This window comes from Zea mays, chromosome 1 (genome assembly GCF_902167145.1).
Source record: "Zea mays cultivar B73 chromosome 1, Zm-B73-REFERENCE-NAM-5.0, whole genome shotgun sequence".
NCBI classification, from domain to species: domain Eukaryota; kingdom Viridiplantae; phylum Streptophyta; class Magnoliopsida; order Poales; family Poaceae; genus Zea; species Zea mays.
This window is the reverse complement of record NC_050096.1, coordinates 111,207,852-111,217,077: the sequence shown is the minus strand read 5'-3', so window position 1 is coordinate 111,217,077 and position 9,226 is coordinate 111,207,852. Positions and strand designations below refer to the sequence as shown.

The 9,226-nt window shown below is 47.2% G+C and overlaps 1 long non-coding RNA gene across 1 annotated transcript; it reads right to left on the bottom strand.

Moving 5' to 3' along the window:
• Positions 1-785: 785 nt before the first annotated feature.
• LOC109943667 (uncharacterized) lies at positions 786-1,249 on the bottom strand. The gene is made up of 2 exons (XR_002266724.1): positions 1,102-1,249; positions 786-878 (listed from the first exon to the last, which is right to left on the bottom strand). It is a non-coding gene; the product is annotated as an uncharacterized lncRNA (long non-coding RNA).
• Positions 1,250-9,226: the final 7,977 nt, after the last annotated feature.

The window sequence follows — 9,226 nt, the reverse complement described above, 5'->3', positions numbered from 1 at the left end:
GCCCTTTCTTGCGGCCAGCAGTGCTGCCTTCGCAGCCTCGTCAGCCTTGGGGTTAGCTCTCTTGGGTGCCATCGCGGGTGGTTTTGTCGTAGCACGAACGGTGGGTGCCAAATGTTGGAACTCGCTCTCAGCAGCAAGAAGGCCAACGAGGGTGAACAGTGGTGATAACAGGGTTACGTGCACGGGGGCAATAGCTCTGTTGATCTAGCCTCTCACGGGCACTGTGCGGGGGTATTTATAGGTATCTGAGTGCCCAGCGTCTTGTGTTAAGGACGCATGTGCCCTCAGACACCTATTTTATCCCCAGAATATTCCCATAAAGCAGGGTTACAAACTGTAATTACAAGTATTCCTTTACAAGTTAGGCCCGTAATACAGAGGCGGCCACGAGGGGCCCGTTACAATGGGCCAGATCACATGTGGGCCTTGGGACTGAACGAGGACGCGCCGTGGGAGGACGTCGCTGCAGGCCTTCGTCAAAGTGCCGAGTCCTGCGAAGGGTGTCCCTGCCCGCTTTGTCTCTGTCGGACCAGCGGCTGCAGCGAAGGCCTCGAGCGAAGGGTGGCGTCTTTGCCTTCGCCCCAACAGTAGCACCATACTATAATGTATTATCTCAGAGCAAGACTGGATGAAATGACAAAACAGGAAATCAGAAACGTATCCTCCATGATGAAGAGAAGGGACGTCTATGGTTCTCTAATGAATCATTTACAAAAACATGACTTCCAGCTACTTGAGGAATTAATGTATGCATTTCAATTATACAAAAAATTCAGAGTACTTACAAGGCTCAAATCTAGTTCAGCAGCAGACCAAGCTTCAAGGGACTGCCTTGTTGAACTGCTGTAATTTCCATACTCCTTAGTAATGTCAATGTCCTGGAAAAAAATGAGCAACCGAAATGCACTTTGTGTGAAAACTAAAGCAAAATGATTTCTGAAACAATTGTTTTCACAGTTTAGATTTTTTTTATCTATCTGTACTTGCAGCTGAAGTGCTTAATCAGTGTGACACAATGCATATATAGAAGTACACAGCTAGACTAATCCATGCTCATTAGTGCTAAATTAAGGGGAAAAGAAGTTGAAAAACAAAGTTTACCTCAAAAACATCAGACAGTGGATCACTCTTAACTGATGAAAACCTCTTTCTCCTTGAACTACCTGCAAAATTATCACGTTCGGAATTGATCCTGTAACATGTCTTTTCTAGAACATCTTCCAGAAATAACTCAGCAACAGGAAAAGTGAACCCCTGCTCAGAACACCTCAATGTAAATATATAACATACAGACACAATCAATCAGAAGTTCAATTTGATGTTGTTCATGAAACATTACAGTACCAGGATGTGCATCACTGGAGCATCTCCAAAGTACTTGGAAAATAGTTCAGCATTTATAGTTGCACTCATCAGTACAAGGCGAACATCTGGACGTCTTGGTAGAAGGTCACGTAGTATTATGATGAGAAAATCTTCATTCATGCCGCGTTCATGAATTTCATCAACTAGTAAATGACTCACCCCAATTAAGTCAGGCTCTTGAACCTGCAATTTATATACTATTTCAGTAAATTCAAAACGCAACTAAAATGGAAGCATTCAAGCATACAAAAAATAAACAATCGGTTGCATTAAATTGCATCAGCAAGTGTTAAGGTAGGCTGAAGTGAGCAAAATATGTCAACAAGGTTGGCTAAAAAGGAGGATACTGCTCCAAGCTGTAGGCTTTTGATGGTAAGGCATAGCTCTTGCAAAGGAGTCCTGAGAATTTCAGGTAACTGAAACTGTGGCATTGCATCGTGAATGATCTTTGGATAGAGCCGATAGCAAAAACCTGGCTGAACGCGGCCTGCACGACCTCTCCTCTGTGAATAAAATAAAGAGAGAACTGCATCTATTAATGGACTTTTCATGTCTGCAAAGAGCCTAGTTACATATTGTCAGCAGTAACATACCTGAGATGCAAAGAGAACTACATTTAGAAAACACCAGTCTGCTGGTCCTAGCTGCGATAGCATTGAACTGCATGAGATGTAAAGCTTGACCTGATGCCGGTCCATTCCAACCATCGACTGTTAAAAGATCCTGATGGCGACACAGCAAACTTGCTTGACCTGGTGCAAGTCTCTGGGCCCTACATTCGGTTGAGCAGAGAATGACACAATCCTGTGAATTAAAATTCACCACCAGAGAGTACTCTTTATTAATTTAGCTGAATAGCTTCCTGTGACTCGACTCGATCCATCGATATTGCAGAGAAGAGCAGGCCTCGCCTGTCTAGCTGATGTGATGAACATGCATCAACCTTGCTTTCTACAGTATCTCCTCCTCATCCTCATGCCTCTGCTGCTGTCCGCCTCTGCTTATGATAGATCAGGTGAGTTCACCTTCGATGGTTTCTCTGGCAACGATCTAATAACCATGGATGTTGCAGCTTCTGTCACCAATAGCCTCTTGAGCCTCACTAGCGGGCAGAAGGAATTGAGAGGTCACCTGGTGGAGAGGGAGGTCGGCTGTGTCTCCCTGGCCGACGGCGGTGCAAAAGCCAGAGAAGCGAGGGCGGCGAGCGGGGAGGCGCACCCGAGCCTTGAGCGCGGCGATCTCGGCGAGCGCGTTGCTCTGTAGCTGGATCGGGCCGCGATACCTCCCTTCCCCGCAGACGACGCTCACGTCCCGCTCCAGCACCAGCACCTCGAACCCCTTCCTCCTGGCGGTGAGCGCGAAGGCCAGGCCGCCGATGTCGCCGCCGGCCACCAGGACGCGCGCCTTGGGCTCCACCAGGATGAGCCCCGCGCGGGCGGGAGGGAGGCTGGTCCTACGGCTCAGTCGTGGCCGCGGCCGCGGCGTGGACGGGGAGTAAAGCACGACGAGAAGATGGAGCGCTCGGTTGCTGCGGGAGACGGGGTGGAGCTGGCTCGCCGTGCTAGAGTGGGAGGAATGAGAGGAGGGGAGCGAGATCGTCTTTGGCGATGCGGCCCGCCTTGTGCTGAGCACGGTGGAGGAGCGGTGGGTCTGGCGGCGGCGCGGCGGGCGCGGTTGGGCGTGACGGGCGCGATTGGGCACGGGTCTGGCGACGGCTCGGCGGGCGCAGTTGGGCGCGGTGGTGGCGGCGCGCGAGGTGGAGGAGAGGTGGCGGAGGCGTGGCGAGCGCGGTGGCTGGCGGCGGTGCGGTGGAGGAGTGTGCGCGGTACGTGCAGTGGGCAAGAAAGAAGAGAGTCGTGTGGGCGGGTTGAGGATTTAGGTTTTTAGGTTAAGTCCGACGGTGTCCATGTGGCCCACGAACTTAATATAAGAACGTGGGTACCCACGTTTCTAATACGATAAGTTCGACGGTTTTAGCTAGGGCGCACGGATTTAAACTAAGAACGTGGGTACCCACGTTTTTCAACAAACCCATGAACTTAACTCAATTAAGAACGTGGGTACCCACGTTCTTAAATTAACCCACGAACATTTATTAGTTTCTTGTAGTGTTTCTGGTGATGTCTTTTGGGCTGACCAACGCCCCGGCTTATTTCATGTACCTGATGAACTCAGTGTTTATGCCAGAATTGGACAAGTTCGTGGTCGTTTTCATTGATGATATTCTGGTCTATTCCAAGAATGAGGACGAACATACTGAGCACCTGCACATTGTGCTTCAGCGACTGCGCGATCATCATCTTTATGCTAAGTTGTCTAAATGTGAGTTCTGGCTGAGGGAGATTAAATTCCTGGGTCACACGATTTCTCAGGATGGGGTATCAGTTGATCCTGAGAAGGTACAAGAGGTAATGGATTGGAAACCCCCGACTACAGTGAGGCAGATTCGGAGTTTTCTGGGATTGGCAGGGTATTATCGACGATTTATTCCGGATTTCTCCAGAATTGCCAATCCAATGACTGAACTGTTGAAGAAGGGAGTCAAATTTGAGTGGAGCCAAAAGTGTGAAGATGCCTTTCATACCTTGAGGCAGCATTTGACAACAGCCCCAGTGCTGGCCCAACCTGACAACACCAAGTCATTTGAAGTTTATTGCGATGCTTCTGGTACCGGATTGGGATGTGTCTTGATGCAAGAGAACAGAGTGATTGCTTATGCTTCCCGGGCACTCAGGCCCCATGAGCAGAACTACCCTACACATGATCTAGAATTGGCAGCGGTAGTCCATGCTCTAAAGATATGGAGACACTACTTGATGGGAGCTCACTGTAACATCTACACTGATCACAAGAGTCTCAAATACATCTTCACTCAGGCAGATCTGAACATGAGGCAAAGGAGATGGTTGGAGTTAATCAAGGACTATGACTTGGAGGTGCATTACCACCCTGGTAAGGCCAATGTTGTGGCAGATGCCTTGAGCAGAAAGACCCAGTGTAATTGTATGAGCATGGATGTGGGAGTGACCACCCTGTGTGATGAGTTGTGCAAGCTGAACCTGGAAGTTGTCTCTTCGGGTAACCTAAGCTATATCTAGGTGGAACCCACGTTGCAAGAGCAGATCATCAGGGCCCAGGCTGAGGATAAGGGTGTTCAGGTTATCAAGGATATGATCAAGCAAAAGGCAGAAAAATACAAGTGTTTCCGACAGGACAGCAAGGGAATTCTATGGTTTGGAGATCGATTGGTTGTTCCCAAGGACCCTGAGCTCAGAAAGCAAATATTGGATGAAGCTCACCTTTCAAAATTCTCCATGCACCCTGGTAGCGACAAGATGTACCATGATCTCAGATCTCTATATTGGTGGACTAGAATGAAAAGGGAAATTGCCAAGTACATATCCGAATGTGACACCTGCCAGAGAATTAAGGCTAGTCACTTGAAGGCAGCAGGCCATTTGCAACCCCTTCCCATACCATCTTGGAAATGGGAGGACATTTGCATGGACTTCATAGTGGGATTACCCAATACCTCCAGGCACCATGATTCTATTTGGGTTATCGTAGACAGATTGACCAAGACTGCTCATTTCTTGCCAGTGCACACCACCCACAGGACAGAGAAGTACGCAGAAATTTATGTTGATCAGATAGTAAGGTTGCATGGTATTCCCAAGACCATTATATCTGACAGAGGAGCACCCTTTGTGGCACGATTTTGGGAGCAATTGCAAGAGTCGCTTGGGACCCATGTCATCCGAAGCTCAGCATATCACCCACAAACAGATGGCCAGACCGAAAGGGTGAATCAGATTTTGGAAGACATGTTGCGAGCATGTGCACTACATTATGGAAAGGATTGGGACAAGTGTCTGTCCTTGGCAGAATTTTCTTACAATAACAGCTATCAGTCCAGTCTGAAGATGGCCCCTTTTGAGGCATTATATGGGAGAAGGTGTAGGACCCCACTAAACTGGTCTCAAGCAGGAGAAAGGGAATTTTTTTGGCCAGACTTGGTACTCGAGGCAGAGGCAAAGGTCAGGGTCATTACCAAGAACTTAGAAGCTGCTCAGGCCAGGCAAAGGAGCTATCATGACAAGAGGCGGAAGCCTCTACAGTTTGAGGTGGGAGATCATGTCTATCTTAAGGTATCACCCACCAAGGGTGTCCAGAGATTCGGGATCAAGGGCAAGTTAGCTCCTCGCTACATTGGACCCTATAAGATCAAGGCAAGCTGTGGACCCGTAGCCTACCAATTGGAATTACCACCTCACATGTCAGCAGTTCATAATATGTTCCATGTATCTCAGCTGCGGAAATGTGTTCGTCTACCCACTGAAGTGCTACCGGAACCAGACATTGAAATAGAACCAGACTTGTCCTACCAAGAGTACCCCGTCAAGGTGCTAGATCAAAAAGAGAGATCAACTCGGGCAAGGTCGATCAGAATGTATAAAGTTCAGTGGAGTCACCATTCAGCGGAAGAAGCTACATGGGAGACTGAGGATTTTCTACGCTCTCGCTTCCCCGACTTTCTGCCCAAAGGAGTCGGTACGTAACCCCAAAACCCCACCCCCACCTGCCCTTTGAAATCAATTATAAGAAAAACTTAGATAACAAGGATAGTCTAAGTTGTGGATTTAATTTAAGAAGGGCTTCCTTCTGAAGTTGCAAAGAGGATGACATTCGAAGAGCAGTAAATAAGAGAAACTTATGTATAAAGGGGAAACAACACAAGCACACCTTCAAGCATCCCTCCAAAGGGCTCTACCTGAAATCTCGGGGCGAGATTCCTTTAAGGGGGGAGGGCTGTAACACCCCAGGTGTTACTCAGGGTGTCCACCCCAGGGTTACCCCCTTTTCACCCATTATCACATGAAGATTGAATTGGGCAAAGTATACCAAGCTTGGAATTCTAGGTCCTAAGCAAGTGTAACCCACCATGGATGTCATGCCCTAGCTTATCATGCACATCTAAGTGGGGATCTCCCCAAAACCCTAAAGCAAAACCCCCATAGGCAATGGGAGCCCTAATTGAAGCCATGACCAAAAGATCATGTAAACCTTATGATCATGGTTTGGGCCAAATATAAAAGTTGTAATATACTTAATAACCTACAATTAATAGTAAGGAAGTACCCCCAAAAAGTTTTCAGAAAAGCCCTAAAAAGTTCACCTAAGATTCAGCACAAGGGAGAATTCAGTTTTTGCCTAAGTACAAAAACTAACCTTTGCACAAAGACTCCACATGTTCACCTTAATCCCCTTTTCAAAACCCTTCGACCCAATTGACAAAAGGGCGCCAAATTAACCCTAGAACACCCTGGAAAGAGATGAAACCTACCCTAGGGCGCTAGACACGACTTGACACCCCTTTTGTCTCGGTTCGGGCTCAGCTGACACAGCAAACTTCTCCCCTCTCTATCTCCCTACCCCTACCATATCTCGACTTGGAACTCACAGCGAAAAGATAGGATTTGGAGCAGAGAAGCGACCGTACACAGTGACTTTGCCAAGATACGCACGCTATGGCGCTCTAATCATCCGTTGAACCATGGCAGAAGCAAGCTTCCACGTGTTCGACGCGAGCTGGCATCCGGGGGCACGCTCAGAGCACGCTCGTGCGCGAACCCCCGCGCGCCCGCAGCCGCCCGTGACCACGCCCGCGCCACGGCTATAAAGCCCGCCCCAGTGCTTGGCTGCCTTCCCCGTTGCATCCTCCGTACCTCGCCGGACTTGCCCGAGCCAGCCATTACCTCCGGCGACCTCCCCGCGACCCGCCAGTGCCGCCCGAGAGCAACCACCGTGGCCGGCCCCTCTCCCGTCCTCCTCCGTTCGATCCAAGCCCTCAGATAGCTTCCTGGTGAGGCCGAGAGACTTGCTCAAGCTTAACCCGTGGACCCGCGTCACCGGAATAACTCAATCGTGCTCACCGGAGTTCAAAGACCCGCCGGCGCACGTGGACCGGGTAAGCCCCTGCACCGTTTTCAAATTCCTTGCGCGCATGGCCTCTGTGTCACCCCGTGAAGCTCCTCGTGCACCCTAATTGAACTATACCACCGTGGTTTGGCCGGAGCAGGAGCCACCGACGACCCCCGCCGCCTGTGCTCGTGGCCAGGGTAGCTCCGACCACCTCCGACACCGACCCGCACACCGACGTGACCGTCGCGACCTCCCGGACGTCACTGACCACCCCGCCGGAGCTCTACTGCCGCCGGTAAGCCCCACCGCCGTAATCTATACCGCGGGTACTGTTTAAGCCGGTCAGGGAGCGCGGGTTAGATTTCAGTTAAGTCCAGGGGGCTTTGCGCAATGTCAGTGACCCAAGCCAATAGTGGACTAAGGGCTGTTCTGTGAGAAAAGAAAAGGAAAAACCCCAGGGGCCTCAGCGTAAACCTGTTTTCTTTTCCATTTTCGAATTTCTTTTCTTTTTGTTATAACAGATAGCTAAATAAATGCATAACTTGAAGGATAATCCTCCAATAATGTTCAAACCAATTTTGCTAGATTCTGGAATTCATGAACTATCAGATAAAAATAATAGAACCTATGTCTTCTGTATTCCTTTCTGAAGTTTTGAATTAAATAAGAAAACTGCTCAAAACTCAATATTAGAAGGAAAAATAGGAATATTGTTTGACCAGGGTTAGAAAAATTTTGAGAAGTTTATATCTATCTACTAGACCAAGTAAAAATGTTAAACCCCTCTGTCTACTCCATTTAAATTAGTTTTACCCCTTATTCTATAATATGCTTAAGGATAAGGAAAATAGGAAATGTAATTTAATTAATGAACCAGAGAGTGCCTCTATTTTTTATTAGGTTACTTATTCAATATAGTTCACTGGAAAAATATATCATACCCTCTTTTAGTGTAAAATAAGTGAGACCCCTTTTGTTTTAATAAAACAAGTAAAACTTAAGAAAACTCTACAAAAATAACCCCAAGGTAAAAACACCCCCACCCTTGGGATAACTATTGTTTTATTAGAGAGAACTTAGGAAAAATATGAAATCTGCTGTTTGACATTTTTCAAATAATAATGTAGTAGAAAGTGCCTTTTTAACATTAAACTTAAGAAAATCATAACTAAATAACCACCCCTTAGTTTTCTGTGATTTTTAGCACAGAGACCTATTATTACTATGGGATGCCAGCAAAAATAACCTTTAGGACAGAACCTACCCCTAACTATGAGGTGTAGTGTAAAGTGGCCCATTTTGCCTAACTGTTGTTATTTTTGTTTAAAGCCTAGCTTTTATACTTTAAGCCTTAAATTCTTAAAACAAGCTAGAATAGCCAGTGACAACCCACTGTAATTTTTACAGAATTTTTGGAAATTATTAAAACCCTGTTGTAGTTCAAACCTACACTAAAAACCCTAAATGGAAATTAAGGAAAGAAAAATGAAAGATGTGAATTAATGTTATCCTAAAACCTTTGTAATCTGTCCACTAAAATGTATCAAGGTAATACCAATCCACTATGTTATCCTCACTAAAAACCCAAGCCTAAGGAGTATTGAACCTAACCCACTGGAAGCCCCGCATGACTAAGAAACCCTAAGTTACTTCTTAACTTAGTTCTCTTCCGCATAATATTATTACATCCTGCATAATCATGACATACATGTTCATTGCATTCGATAGACTGTAATCTTGCTGACGGAGAGTACATCCTCGTGCCGGAGCAAGGAGCTGCTCAGGAGGTAGCCCCAGATCCAGCACTCGAGCCTGCACCAGAGGACCTGCCTGCCACTGCTTTGGAAGGCAAGCCCCGGTTTTATGCATAACCTGTTACTTATGCTATTTTACTTCACTTAATGATTGTAGGATTGATTGTGCACTTAGGTGTAGGAAT